Raw genomic sequence first — 15,776 nt, 5'->3', positions numbered from 1 at the left:
CCCACCACCTGTTAAACTGGTATAATAAAACAAGTGCCATTTTGCGTAAATCTGTGTATATTTCAGCGTCAAACTGATAAGCTGCCAGAGTTTAACAAAAGCTACTGGCAGATGAGTTAAAATGCTAAAGTTTACATATGTACATTTTCCATATAATAGCTCAACATTTATATGGAAAATGTAAAAATAGCTATAACCCTGCTAGCTAATACCAGCTATCTAGTATTAGTTTGACAGGGATGAGCTTATAAAAGAGTGCTATTAAGACTTAAAACTATAGAGACCATGAATCCTAAATGCACATATGTACTAATATACATATAGCATACAAGCGCAAAGGCCACGGTTTTATACATTATACTGTATAGTGTGCTTATAATATAAGGGAAGGAACATCTCAGATTCAGCCATAGAAAACTCAGAAGATTTTGTGTCAATTAACTTGCACACACCGTTTGCTTAAAATAACAAATCACACTAGATTATGACTACACCAGACAAGCATACGTGCATGAAATAACCCAGAATCCTTAACCAACATTAGCCTACAACCATTTGACAACTTCGAAAATTTAGGAAGCAGCACAAGCCAGAGAGATCAACTTGTAAAGATGTGATTTAACATTGTGATAATCAAATAAGCCTCGTTCCCAGTACATGTAAACATTCCTCTTTCATGTTTAAGGCTAACCCACAAGTCTTTTGTTAAACATGCTCATAATGGAACATTTGTTTAAACTCAGACAAAATAAAATACTAAAAATATGAGATGACACAGTTTAAGATCATGTTTTTGTGACATTTTCCATGAAATTTAATGGAGTTGCTCTTTAAAAGAATGTTCTTTATTTTGGGATGACCTAAATTTTCTGACCTTTAAAAGGAGGCAGTCACGGTCTACCAACGTCAACATTCCTTACTACTCCCTCTGACTGATTTTATTTACTGTATGTATTTATGTAAATGCATTTGTTTATTAGTCCAAATTCAGAAGCACTTTTATCCTATCTGAAGTATCCTGCATGGTTTTGTATTTGGTCACATTCCTGTTGAAAACCTCTCATTGTTTTTCATTGACTATTGTGGGTATGTGACCGTAGAAAAGGCAGGAGACACTGCTTGCATTACGACAGGAGATTTATTGTCTCAAAATCATACCATAAACACTCAATAAACCACCAGCTATGACCCTCCTCACGGAGGTGTTTCAGCCAAAACAACAAAAAAAAAACCTCAATCAGGCAAGAGGATCCCTTTATAGCAAATGGTTTAAACCAATATAAACACAAAGGGGAAACAAAAATTACATACATAAGCATTTTAGTGTTAAATGTCCATTCATGTGTTTAAATCATTTTAATATCAATATTACTCAAAAACAAACACAAAATTTATATTAACTAACACATTTTCATATACCATATTCAAAGTAAATATAATGAACCAATAATGAATGATAACCCCCCCTGTTCACACACATTAAGTAGACTAAGCCTACACTACCCATAATCCTCTTAGGGTAGTATAAAATGGGGAACAGGAAGGCCGCGTATCTCTTAAACCCCACCCCCGGAACCATGCTGCAGCCATGAGCCCAGAGAACAAAAGGTGAGAGAATGAATCCATCAAAATGCTAAATAAAGTTAATTAAGAAAACTCTTTTGGTGTCTTGTCTCTACTCTAATGTGCACCTTAGACCAGGGAAAGTAACCAAAATATTTTCAAACCACAAAACAAAATGAAAAACACAAATGTATACAAATAATATAACAAACAAACAAAACTGATTTGAGACAGCTTATGACATTGTCACATCTTCCCCCTCCTCCAAACTCTCGCAAGGTAAGCGAGAGAGGAAATCAGCAGTCACATTTTCTGACCCTGGGCGATGTCTTACAGTAAAATGGAAAGGTTGCATTGCTAAACTCCACCGAGTCACACGAGCATTAACATCTTTCATTTTGTCAATCCATTGAAGTGCTCTATGGTCTGTCTCAACTACAAAGTCTCGACCCAACAAATAATATTTAAGAGAGTCCAGGGCCCATTTCAGTGCTAAGCACTCCTTTTCAATGACAGAATATCTAGTTTCTCGAGGGTAAAGTTTCCGACTCAAATAAGCCACAGGATGTAACTCACCTCCCTGCTCTTGCTTCAAGACCGCTCCCAATCCTACTTCAGAAGCATCTGTCTGAAGGACAAACATTTTCTCAAAATCAGGACTATATAAAACAGGATTAGTTACCAGGGCATCCCTCAAATTCTGAAAAGCCTGCCGGGACTGTTCGGTCCACTGAATTTGGTTTGGGCCTGACTTGCGTGTTAGGTCTGTTAAAGGAGCTGCCCTAGTGGCAAAATGAGGTATAAATCTTCTATACCAACCAGCTAATCCTAAAAAGGATCGAACCTGTTTTTTTGTACTTGGAAGTGGGCAGTTCTGGAGGGCATGAATCTGGGGTTTGATTACACCATTACCTAAAACATAACCCAAATATTCAGTCTCACTTTTGGCTAGTGAACACTTCACAGGATTGATTGTCAAACCAGCATTTTTGATACGCTGAAACACAGTGGTAAGATGATGAAGGTGTGTCTCCCAGCAATCACTGAAAATTACAACATCATCAAGGTAAGCCCCTGTAAAATCTCCTAAGTCCTGCAAAATAGTATTCATTAACCTTTGGAAGGTAGGGGGCGCTCCATGAAGCCCAAAAGGTAGTACTCTGAAATGCATAAGGCTTGTAGGAGTACGGAAAGCAGTGAGTTCACGGGATTCAGGGTCCAAAGGCACCTGCCAGTACCCCTTACATAAGTCAATCGTGCTAATATATTTGGCTTTTCCTAACTTCTCGATAAGTTCCTCAATGCGAGGCATAGGGAATGAGTCAAACTTAGAAATGGAGTTTAAGTAACGAAAATCGATACAAAAACGTAAGCTATCATCCTTTTTGGGTACTAGCACTACTGGGTTACACCACTCACTTTGGGACGGCTCCACAATACCCATCTCTTGCATCAACCTAACTTCCTTCATAAAAGATGAAACCATCCGTTCAGGAATACGATAACTCATTCTTTTGACCTGGGCATTGGGTTTTAACACAATACGATGTTGAATAAGAGGAGTGCAACCAGGGGTAGCTCTAAACAATTCTGGATCCAACAGCTCCTGAATTTGCCCTCTCTGCTCTTCTGACAAGTGATCAAGATTAACTGGAGAAGTATTCGGAGTGACAGGTAAATACTGTTCTTCTACCTCTTCTTCATCTTCAATGACCCTAATTAGATTTACCACTGCAGTCTCTGGTGGTGGAAAAAACTCCTTTAAAAGATTAATGTGCAGGGTTCGATGGGAACGTGAACAACCTGGCGTTGCAATTTCATATGTTGTAGGCCCTAATTTCTTAGTAACCACAAATGGTCCCTGCCATTTGCCCAGAAGCTTATTCTCCTCAGTTGGGAGCATCACAAGAACCTGCTGTCCTACTTCAAAAGACCGCTGTCTAGCCTTCTGATCATACCAACATTTCTGTCTCCTCTGGGCTTCCTGTAAGTGTTTAGTTGCTAGAGTTGTCATCTGTTCTAATTTTCTCCTCATTTGCAGAACATAATCAATAACATTGGTCTTACTTGATTTTAGTGAGTTCTGCTCCCAAGATTCCTTCAACAAAGACAAAGGGCCTTGTACATCATGACCATACATCAGCTGGAATGGAGAAAAGCCTGTGGAAGCCTGAGGAACTTCCCTATAAGCAAATAACAAATATGGTAACCATTGGTCCCAATCAGACCCAGTTTCACTCACAAATTTACGGAGCATCTGTACAAGGGTCTGATTAAATCTTTCCACCAGTCCATCAGTTTCTGGATGATAAGGTGTTGTTTTCAAACCCCTTATCCCCAGCAACTGATAAACCTGGTGCAACAACTTGGAGGTGAAATTGGACCCCCTGTCAGTCAATATTTCTCTGGGAAACCCCACTCTAGCAAAGAACTGAACCAAACAGAACGCTACAGATTTAGCTTTAATGTTCTTCAATGGGAAAACCTCAGGGAAACGTGTAGCGTAATCACAAATAACAAGCATATATTTGTTACCAGACTTACTCCTCTCTAATGGGCCTACGATATCCATTCCCAACCGTTGAAAGGGTACTGTTATCACAGGCAAAGGCATTAAAGGAGCTTTTGGAGGGCCTCGAAGAGCAGTGTACTGGCACTCTGCACATGACTGGCAAAATTGGGCTATATCTTTGGTCATACCTGGCCAGAAAAAATGCTTACTGATTCTGTGATACATTTTACATCGTCCCAAATGACCCGCCCAAGGTATTGAATGGCCCATGGTTAACACTGTCTGACGTACACTTGGAGGAAGAACCAATTGCTGTTCCCTTTTTGTCTTACGATACAAAAGATTATTATGCAGACAAAAGGTAAGGCCTCTTAAAGAGACTGTCTCTATACCCTGCTCTGCCTCCTTAGCAACTTTAGCATACATTTGAGAAATTTCAGAGTCTGATCTTTGCAATTCACACATGTCAGCTGGTATTTGCCACTCAGTACTTAAATCATTAGAACACTCTTTATCACAACCAGATATTACGGTTCCCTGAAACTTACTTACTCTCTTTTCTGCCTTAGACTTAACAGGTTTCACAGAAGGAGTTGGCAATTCACAATCATAAAAAGGAAGACCAGTCAAAGGGTTTTCTTCATTCACTTCATAACCCATTTTAGATTTAGCACGTGTTAGCACTACATTACAGGCATTACTAGGGAACAGCATATTCAACATAACAGGACAATCATGGCCAATAATCACAGGGTATGGCAATTTTGGGGCTAGTCCCACTTTCATTAAATATGACTGCCCATTAACCCCCAATTGTACCTCAGCAGTTGGATAAACTTGTTCTTCACCATGGATGCATTTAACTACAACAGGACAGGCATTCTCTGTAAGACATTCAGATACCAGATTAGTTTCTATTAACGTCTGTGTGGAACCTGTGTCCACCAAACCAACTACATTCTGCCCATTCACATTAACAGGAATTGTAACATCTCTTGGCACAGGCATAATTTTAGGTTCAGGTTTTACCCCATGTGGAACATAGCAAACACTGGACATCTTTTTAGTCAAATTTGGACACTCTGGTTTCTTATGGCCTAATTGGCCACACCTGTAACACTTAATTGTCCCAATTGTAGCTAAACTAGAGTTTTCAGTTTGTCTCAGTTGTCCCTCACCCATCTTCTTACCCCCTTCTGACAGGGAAGTTGACTTACGAGAGAAAGACTTCTCCCTAGTCTTCCAATGGGCAAAACTCCAGGGCTCTGTCCTCCGTCTAGCTGCCACAAAGACATCTGCCAGACGAGCTGCTTCTTCAGCAGAAGATGGATCATGCTCTTTAATCCAGATCTGCATTTCAGGACACAACATTCTTAAAAACTGTTCCAAAATGATAGTCTCTGCAATTTCCTGCACTGTCTTTCCTGTGGGTTCCACCCACTTAAAGAACAAATCCTTCAGCCGGACATACAATTCTTTAGGCGTTTCTTCTTGCACTTCAATCAAACGAAACCTCTGTCTATAGGTCTCTGCATTAATGGCATATTTCTTCAATATGGCTTCTTTCACTCGCCTATAATCATCCGCTTCTGTAATCTCCATAGCCACATAAGCAGCACGAGCTTTCCCTGTGAGAAGGGGTACCAGATGTATGGCCCAGTCTTCATTAGGCCATTTACAAGCCACAGCCATTCTCTCAAAAGTAGTCAAATAATGTTCTATGTCGTCCATTTCACAGAGCTTCTGCATCTTTGGCTCCTTCAATGGACCACCTGTGCTCGGACGTCGGACTACATCAGATGCTCCAGAAGATACGTCCGGGCTACCCCCATGAGAAACATCAGAAGATGCAAGTCCACCATCGCCTTGCCTAGGCTGCAGATTTCCCCGTGAGGTCAGCTGACCCACTTCCCCTTGAAGTAACTGAAACTGATGTTGCAAGGACTTCCATCTTGTTTCCTGCCGTACAGTTTCTTGCTCTTGACGCACCTGTCTGTTTTGTTGATCCACCAGGAACTTCTGGAACATTTCCTTCAGCTCCCCAACATCTGTAGATGATTTCTCCCACGATGTGTGCACCACAGCACCTCCACTGGCACCCTGCAGATCTTCTCCATCTGGGATTGAGTCTGGCTGCGCCAGCATCTCAGCACGTGCTCGTTTTGGTGCCATCACCCCTAAAGATCAGCAGAGCACTGTCCCCTTTCTGGAACATCCCACCGCTGCCACCATTATGTGGGTATGTGACCGTAGAAAAGGCAGGAGACACTGCTTGCATTACGACAGGAGATTTATTGTCTCAAAATCATACCATAAACACTCAATAAACCACCAGCTATGACCCTCCTCACGGAGGTGTTTCAGCCAAAACAACAAAAAAAAAACCTCAATCAGGCAAGAGGATCCCTTTATAGCAAATGGTTTAAACCAATATAAACACAAAGGGGAAACAAAAATTACATACATAAGCATTTTAGTGTTAAATGTCCATTCATGTGTTTAAATCATTTTAATATCAATATTACTCAAAAACAAACACAAAATTTATATTAACTAACACATTTTCATATACCATATTCAAAGTAAATATAATGAACCAATAATGAATGATAACCCCCCCTGTTCACACACATTAAGTAGACTAAGCCTACACTACCCATAATCCTCTTAGGGTAGTATAAAATGGGGAACAGGAAGGCCGCGTATCTCTTAAACCCCACCCCCGGAACCATGCTGCAGCCATGAGCCCAGAGAACAAAAGGTGAGAGAATGAATCCATCAAAATGCTAAATAAAGTTAATTAAGAAAACTCTTTTGGTGTCTTGTCTCTACTCTAATGTGCACCTTAGACCAGGGAAAGTAACCAAAATATTTTCAAACCACAAAACAAAATGAAAAACACAAATGTATACAAATAATATAACAAACAAACAAAACTGATTTGAGACAGCTTATGACATTGTCACAACTATAGCAGTGCTGGCTGTTACAGTGATATTTACTTAGGGTTCGCAGTGTGTAATTTGCACCTTCTCTTCTCTTATCCTCAGATTAACACGTCTCTGTGCTAGCTTTCAGCGTGTGGAATGAAATTTGCTGGCCTTCAGACTGAAAACCCACTACTCACAGGCCAATTTTTTTTTTTTTTCACAAGTGCAGAGTAAGCACACTGTGACTGGTTCTTCCTGGCTTTTTTTCCAACCCAAGGCACCACAGGCTACTGTTAATCTAACAAAGTAGTATCTCTCCCTTTCCCCTGTTGCAGGGCCTGTCATTCTCCTGTCAAGCTTGCTCAGCCTTCAAATATATGTATTTCAGCTTGTTTTCTGAAGCATCCTGTGCCAGATTTGTCCAGATAGGAATCATAAATCAACCATCGCTATTTCTCATTGAATAATAGAGAATACTTACATAGTGTGTTGTTACAAGTAGTTTTCTAATGTTGATCATGTGCCATTGGACATCTGCATTTTTTTGTCACATGACTGGGCTTTGCAGTTATAAATGAAGCCACCATAAGCATTATAATACATTATATAAATGTTCTAACGACATTAAAGAGAAAACATGTAGAATGTCCATAATTTTCCAAGCTAACATTTAATGGGTTAAAATGAGATGTCTGCTATGCCAGAGTCACAAGTCTCTTGCCTGAGAACTAGTAGTAGTAGAAGTAGTAGATAACTTTAACTTACTACACCAACTTTAACAGTGAAGAACAATTTCACAGATTTATGTAAGTTTTCTGTATGTATATAGAGTTGGGTATTTTGATTGCCAATGTTTAAGAGTGGCCCTAAATATAAGGCATTAAATGTAGGCCCTAAGAGAGAGAAAATGAAAGTGAAGTGCAATCCAGGAGAGCTGATCTGATCTCATGTGAAGTGCAATAAATAGAAATAGAAATAGAAGTTTGTGCATGGATGAAAGGCTCTTCATAAAAGTGTTCAATGTGAATTGGGCTTTATAGCCACAACTGAGATTTTTTGTTCTTCTTTGTTACAGCTAAAACAATCAAATCTGATGGTTTTAGTCAGTTTGGATGAAGTAGCCTATTTATATTGAAGTAGGGTGGCAAATCTAATGCATTATCTCTATGGCTGTGCTAATAGGGGGTCTCAGGAGGTGGTAACAGACACATATACTTTTTAGTAACAAAATGGATTTAAAAAGTGTGTTCATTTAAGTCAATTGTAAAAAATAAATAAACAAATAGAACATTACACTTTCGTTGGCACAAAAAGAGTCTAATGAATTACTCAGGAATGGTAGAGCAGGAAGAGCAAACATTTTCAAATGTGCATTGTAGGGATATTACAGGTCTGAGACTGGAAAGCACAGCCGTTTCCAACAAATTATTGAGTCGTCTCGCTCTCATGCAAGCAAAGTCTATTATAATTTCCTACCAAGTTTGTCATCCCATATATAAAACTTATATTGCCACATAATGATTAGGAAGGTCATATTAGGCTGTATGAGAGAAATGTCAGTCCTCAGCAACCTGCCACTGGTAAAGATTGGAAATACATCTTGATGTATATCAGTTTAGTTCCAAAACTGTGCTATGTAATGATGCAGCCTCTTACACAAAGTTACACAACTTTGTCAGTCCACAAGCCAAATTAAGAACTGCAAGTTTACAGTGAATGTCTTGCATATTTATGCTTAGTTTTTGAGGTCATAGCTTGGATTTTAAACAGTTTTTGGCCTGGAATTCTGAGATATATTTATACCATACTCCTGTCATTTCCTGTGTTTTAATTAAAATTGTTCACTATCTCAATCCCTGACACCACACAAGGACAAACTAAACGCCAAAGAAAACAACTAAAAACAACTTTCCCCTTTGGGACAAGCTTATTTCAGTGCACTAAAGGCTGTTTATTTATTAAGCATACAGTGTTGATCCTTCTTCAGGGTCATTTAAACTAGGAAAATTCTTTGGAATAATTCTGGATGTGAGCTAAGTAAGACCCTTATATATTTCTGTTAAGACTTTTCTAGTGTTTATAGCCAATTTTGAGTTTAATTAATGCTCTGATAAAATCTGATGTGAAAGTTAAAGAAAATTTTAAAAATTAGCTTCATTCACTGTGAAAAGACTTTTTTAAAATTCTGAATGTAGCCCTCCTGCCAGGTAAATATCTTGCGGCTCACGCAATAAAAATCTGTCTAGGGGATATTATTTCCAACACTACCCCAGTAAAGGCACATTTCCCTTTCATTACCTTATTCACTGTATATAAACCCAGGTCTCAGATTTTCACTTGGTTGTGTCAGATTTATGTTTCTTATTTGGAAATTTAAGGACAAAACTGTGTTACTTTTAACTTGAGAATACAAATCTTTTAGAATTTCCACAGGAAAAAACACAAAGTTAAAGATGATAACTAAATGTGGATTTATTATTCTCAGGAACGCTTTTGGTATGTTTTTTCCTTTTCTCCGTGTTTCTCTTTTGTTTGTCACGCGAGTGAACAAATAATTCAATTCACACAGTCACAACAGTATTAATCACAATAAACATCATAATCAAAAAGAAAAGGAAAAAGCTGAGCTGAAAAGCACGGCCTCCATGATGCCTCCCGCCTGGAACAGGTCAGATGAATCCGCGAAAATCCTCTTCCCAACCTTGACTCGACTATCTCTCAGTCTCGTAAAAGACAGTTATCACGCAGGTGACACAACTCCAAACTACACACACCACCATGATACTTTACAATAAAATAAACACGGGTATCGTCTTCCTAATTTTAAACTAATAATATGACTTATAACTGCATCACTGAACTTGACAAAAATAAACACGGGAATATTCTTCCGGATGATTTTTCACCCTTAATCTAATAACAAAACAACGAAAAAAAGTCATTACGAACCGTAAAAAAGACTTTCTCACGGGGACTATCCTCGTGCTGGGTTTCTTCCGCAGCGGACTCATGCGAGACTGGGGTGCATGCGGCCTCCTTTGAACTCTCACGCAGCACTCTCTCTTGCAGCAAGCTGTGAACTGATGTGTGATACATTCACACTGAAATAACTCACGAAAACTTTCTTCACAGAGCCGTCCACTCAAAACGTCAGTGAACGTGAAGGCTGCGAGCTTTCTTCGCGGTGAAAAATCTGTCTTTCCACCCCAAACTTCTCTGTCTCCCCCCCCGAAAAAAAACACACCTGCGTTGTGTAGATTGAGTGTAGAGAGGAGGATGTTGTGAAATAACACAGGCAATTTTTTTAAATAGTAATTATTACTGAATAAAACTCCCACTAAGTGTATCCTAAGACAGGTGGTGATTATCTGAAAATGGGCTTTATTGTCTTTACTTCAAATTACTGTACATATCATTGGGGAAAGTCAAGCACACGTGTACTTGTAATTGTGATATACCTGTATTTTGCTCTCAAATTGTTCATGAAGGACAAAATATGATAGACATGAAACACAAATTTCCTGTAGTAACTATAAAGGCTCTGGAAGCCAGTATTCATGCTAAATTTACTGCATTTATGTAAGGAGTAGCAAGGAGTAGCATCTTACACATGCTATAAAATATTATGTGTAAAAAAAAAAATCATATCAACAGGTTTTAGATATTTAATTACTTCAAAGCTCCTCAGCTAAAGCATGTGTGGTATATACTAATTGTGCATAGTTATTAATGTGCATAGTCATATTACAAAATCCATGTAATGTACACACACACACACACACACACATATATATATATATATATATATATATATATATATATATATATATATATATATATATATTAATTTTAGGTGATTAAAAAACAGAAGAAATGTTATGTTAAATAAAATATTTTTTTATTAAGGTGAATGTTAAACAGATTAAGCTAATAAAAGCTGTGACAATATATAAGAGAATAATGGGGCATTGATTTAAGAAAATCATCTTAATATATTTTTAATTACAATTCTCCATTTCAAATTTACCCCACATCCTCTTATCTTACCCTTCACCTGGAGTTAATCAAAACTCTGACTTTTAAAAGACTCCATATCTCCATATCTAATTAATAACGCAACACAACACTTAAAAAAAAATATTAACTGGCATCAACATTATATAGAAAAATTTATTTCAGCATTAGGTGAGAGTGTAAACGTTGTAAGTTTGAATGTTATCACAGATTAACAGAATAGATTTCTCTCACGTCAATACTCTCTCATGTCTACGTTCACTGAAAACAGACCTCGCATATACTAAAAATAGTATATGCAAGGTCAATATGCAATGAACCCCTTATACTCCATTTAAAGATTTAACATCTGTTGGCATCCCAAACTTTTGTATTTCAGGTCAGGCTGGCAAGCTGTGGCTTCTTCTAAGCCCTGATGGATGATGGACAAGATCAGTGCCCAAATTGTTTGGGACTATCTTTAGCAAGCACTTATAGAGCCCTAGCTACAGCACAATATAGATAGTGATGGATAAACTGCACCTCACAGGATATGGAAATACTGTAGCTATTTATTATCTTCCTCTGATTGTGTAAAATTGAAGGTAATATTTCACAATTTAGTACATTGTGCACAATAATTAAAATTTTGGCCTTTCCAGGGCAGCATACAATATAATTCATTTATTATTATATTTATCAAAACATTCTAATAATTGCGAAGTTAGCCTCTTAAAAAATCTTTAATTGTCCAAAATTGTCCATTTCTTTTTAAGACTGAAATTACCATTTCTCTTTTTATTCTTTCTCTCTATAAATAGACCATAACCTGTAAAACTGTATATGACTCCCTAACTCTGTCATATGAGTAATTACAGTGTTTTTTTCTTCCTAATTTGCTTTTCATATCAATTCCACCAGGTATTTATTTAAGTTGTTTTTGAACACATATCTTCTGAAGTGTGTTTGCTTTGACGTTTGTTCTTTTTCATTCCATTCCACTCGGCATGCACTGAATAGAGGGAGGTATTTATCTAGTGCTGCATGTTGTGTATGTACACAGGAGAACAATGTTTTGTCGAGCACAGGACACAAGAGCAATGCTAGCTTGGTGAAAAGGGCTTGAGAGCTGAGAATGGACAAAATCTCTCCTTCTTTTCTTGAATGTGTATAAATGTCCTGTGCAGTCAATATGTGAGTAATGATATAAGAAGTTAAAAGAGGCAGCAATGTCAAATGCTGATAGGCCACATGCTTTAGGAAGCTTACTCTTACAGTTATGATTAATAGTTATGATTTAAAAGGTTCTTGAATAAATACAACATAAATTTAAATGTATAATAATAAAAAAATTCAAATAATTAGTGGAGTGCAAAATGTATCCATTCTTAACTCATATCCTTATAACTGGTAGAATGATTTACAGCAGTCCCTCTCTTTAACTACTTGACCTTCATTCAAATGCATTCTTAGCATCATCATCATCATCATCATCATCTTTACCAATGACAATTGCTCATAGTTGAGGAAGACGGTCTGCCCAATACATTTCCATGCATCTTGAGGTGGCTGGTTAAGTCAATCCATTCATTCATCTTCGGTGATTGCTTTATCCTGCTCAAGGTTGTGGTGAAACTGGAGCCTTTTCAAGGAACGTGGGACACCATTCACACATTCCCATCTATGCCAATTTAGCATAGCAAATCCACATACTGGCGTGTTTTCGGAAGGTAGGAGAAAACCAGAGAATCCAAAGGAAACCCACACAGACAAGCAGAGAACAAGCAAAATTCCACAAAGACAGTAACCCGAGCTCATTATTGAACCAGTGACCCTGGTGCTGTGAGGTAGTCATGCTACCTGCTGCACCACCTCTTTCACAACTTCATTCAAAAGTATACTTATCATCAGCAGCAGCAGCAGCATCATTATTATCATCATCATCATCATTTTTATCACCAAAAATACCTGGCAATACTGACAGCCCATCAGTCACTGAATAAATGTACTAAGCAATCTATATCATCTGCTGTATGAACACAGATTAGATAGTCATAAACCTTATGAAATTTAACATAGTAAATTATGTTTTTTTTTTTTTATTTGACTTAGATACACTGATTAATCATAACATTAAAACCACCTGCCTAATATTGTGTAGGTCCCCCCTGTGCCACCAAAACAGCTCTGACCTGTCGAGGCATGGACTCCACAGAACCAATGGACTCCAGTGAGCCTTGGGCACCCATAACCCTGTCACCGGTTCACTGGTTGTCCTTCCTTGGACCACTTTTGGTAGGTACCAACCACTGCATACCAGGAATACCTCACAAGACCTGCCATTTTGTAGATAATCTGACCCAGTTGTCTAGCCATCACAATTTGGCTCTTGTCAAAGTCACTCAGGTCCTTGTGCTCACCCATTTTTCCTGCATCCAACACACCAAATTTGAAAACTGACTGTTCACTTGTTGCCTAATGTATCCCACCCCTTGACAGGTGCCATTGTAACGAGATAATCAATGTTATTTTCTTCACCTGTCAGTGGTTTTACTGTTATGGCTGATCGGTGTATAGCTCTCTTCTGTGTGATAGCCTCTTGACTTAATTTTGTTTGAAGCTATGCCGTTATAAAAATATATGATCCACCAAAATATATGGTCACAAACCGCTGATGTAAAGGAAGGTATCATGTGTAAAGTACCAATTCTCCCTGTTCATCTTTTTTGCATTATGTGTTTTTCCATCACTCTAGCCCTGCAGCTCAGATGCACTGATTCAACTTGCCTCTGTCACTCCCTTTAACTCGACAGGGCTCCAGTACGAATCATGGAGCAGCACTCCCCACATATACACCACTGTGGTCACAACTTTTTCAAGCCTGCAGGTTATGCTGAGAGAACATGCATAATTCCACCTTTCTGACAAATCTAATGGAGATTATGCTCCAAATATAGATACTGATAAAATGTAGGTTTCAGCCAAATTTCCAGCCAGTGGTCAGAGGGCTACAAAAATAACAAATGCCTCCAGTCTGGAATAATGTACGTCATTTAATTAAGATCCATATATGTCAGATTGATTTGTTAGTGATTGAGGCTGATTAACAAATCTGGTTGAGACTATTAACCCTAACTCTATTCATTTCTATTCACAGACAGCAGCAGGATCGAAAACAGTGACTGAATAAATTCAGCATATTTATCCATGAGGGCACAAATGTGATGAACTGTTATGCTTCAGAGTAAAGAATGTTGGATTTTTTGGAGGCACTACATACTACATATCGGGTAGAGCAGTATCAACCCAGGATATGTTGTAGGAACTTTACCAGTGATATAACCCCTAAAGTATGACCTTTCCTACATAACACATAAACCGTTCCTGGGATGGTCATAAATGCCTTTTGAAAACCCATGTGAGGTTATCTGCAACGCCGTGACCTGGATGACCACTACACACCTTGCTAGACATGACGCACTATCTCTGCTGAACTGTTTCATACTGAGGACTCTTTCTCTGCAATCCTCCAGTGATGCAAAGGCTGACTATGCTGAAGTCCCTCCACAAATCAAAACCACCAAACAAACACCATCAGATCATAACTATAAAGCTTCTAAATGCATCTTCTTAACTGTTGGCTTTTTATTTTAGCTAAAAGTAGTACTTTAACTAGACTCTTTTGCAAACTCTTTCGCCCATTTCACATAATAAGATCCAGACAGTTGCCTACACTCACTGTGTATGTCTGCTAATAATCTTAATTCCACTCATTATCCAATTGTCTATTAATTAATTAAATGGGTAAATATATAAATTTATACATTTTAAATTTATATACTGAATTTATATATTTCTGTAAAGCTGCTCCATTGTTAAAAGCACTATGCGAATACAATTTAAATTGAATTACTTCCATACTATTTGTATATATTTTCAATTTCCATATATTTTGTAGTATATTGATGCATAACATTTATTATTATTATTATTATTATTATTATTATTATTATTATTAAACTCTGTATGTTTTACACGTGTGTTTCCCTTTTGTCACAAATGAGTTAAAATATCCTTGAGGAAAATCCTTTCGATAACGAGCAAATTATTATTATTTTTATCTTGGTGATGCAACCACCATCAAGTCATATCTCATTTTGAGATTACTTTGTCCATTAGACTGGGGCCCTGTTTAATGGAATTTTATGGAATTGTTATGAAAAATAATAATTTCCAATATTTAATTTATTAGTAATAATTTACCCACCTGTAATGCCAGGTGTTTAGACCCAATTAACAATTTAATATTTATTATCATATGACAGGATCTGGATATTTATCAGGCAAATATATCTGTTTTTCAGATACTGATATTATTTGTGAAGTACAAAAAGAAAAGGTTAGTTTAAATAGAGTTAGTTTGCCAGCTTTCTAGATATTATCTCACATTGTCTTTGACATCCAGTTCCCAATGTCCTTCCCTGACCCTAACTACCCTGCAAAGAACTTCTGCTCATTTTTAGTATAGGTCACCTAAACTCCCTGCACATCCATGCACTTCACCCTAAGGGAAAATTTACAGCCCCCTGCTCTTACAACCAATTGAAGCATATCCATGACTTTGGTTCTTTGCTCTTTTCAGAAGATATATTCAGAGATTGAAAGTCATTCATATTAAAATATGCTTTGTCCATAGTCACCCTTTCTATTCTAAAATCATGTATATTTGAATAGTTAATTGTCTGAAATGTGTGTTATAGACTATTGCAAAACACGGT

The sequence above is a fragment of the Pangasianodon hypophthalmus genome, chromosome 9, assembly GCF_027358585.1.
Source record: "Pangasianodon hypophthalmus isolate fPanHyp1 chromosome 9, fPanHyp1.pri, whole genome shotgun sequence".
NCBI lineage: Eukaryota > Metazoa > Chordata > Actinopteri > Siluriformes > Pangasiidae > Pangasianodon > Pangasianodon hypophthalmus.
The sequence above is the reverse complement of the archived record's forward strand: the minus strand, read 5'-3'. Positions refer to the sequence as shown.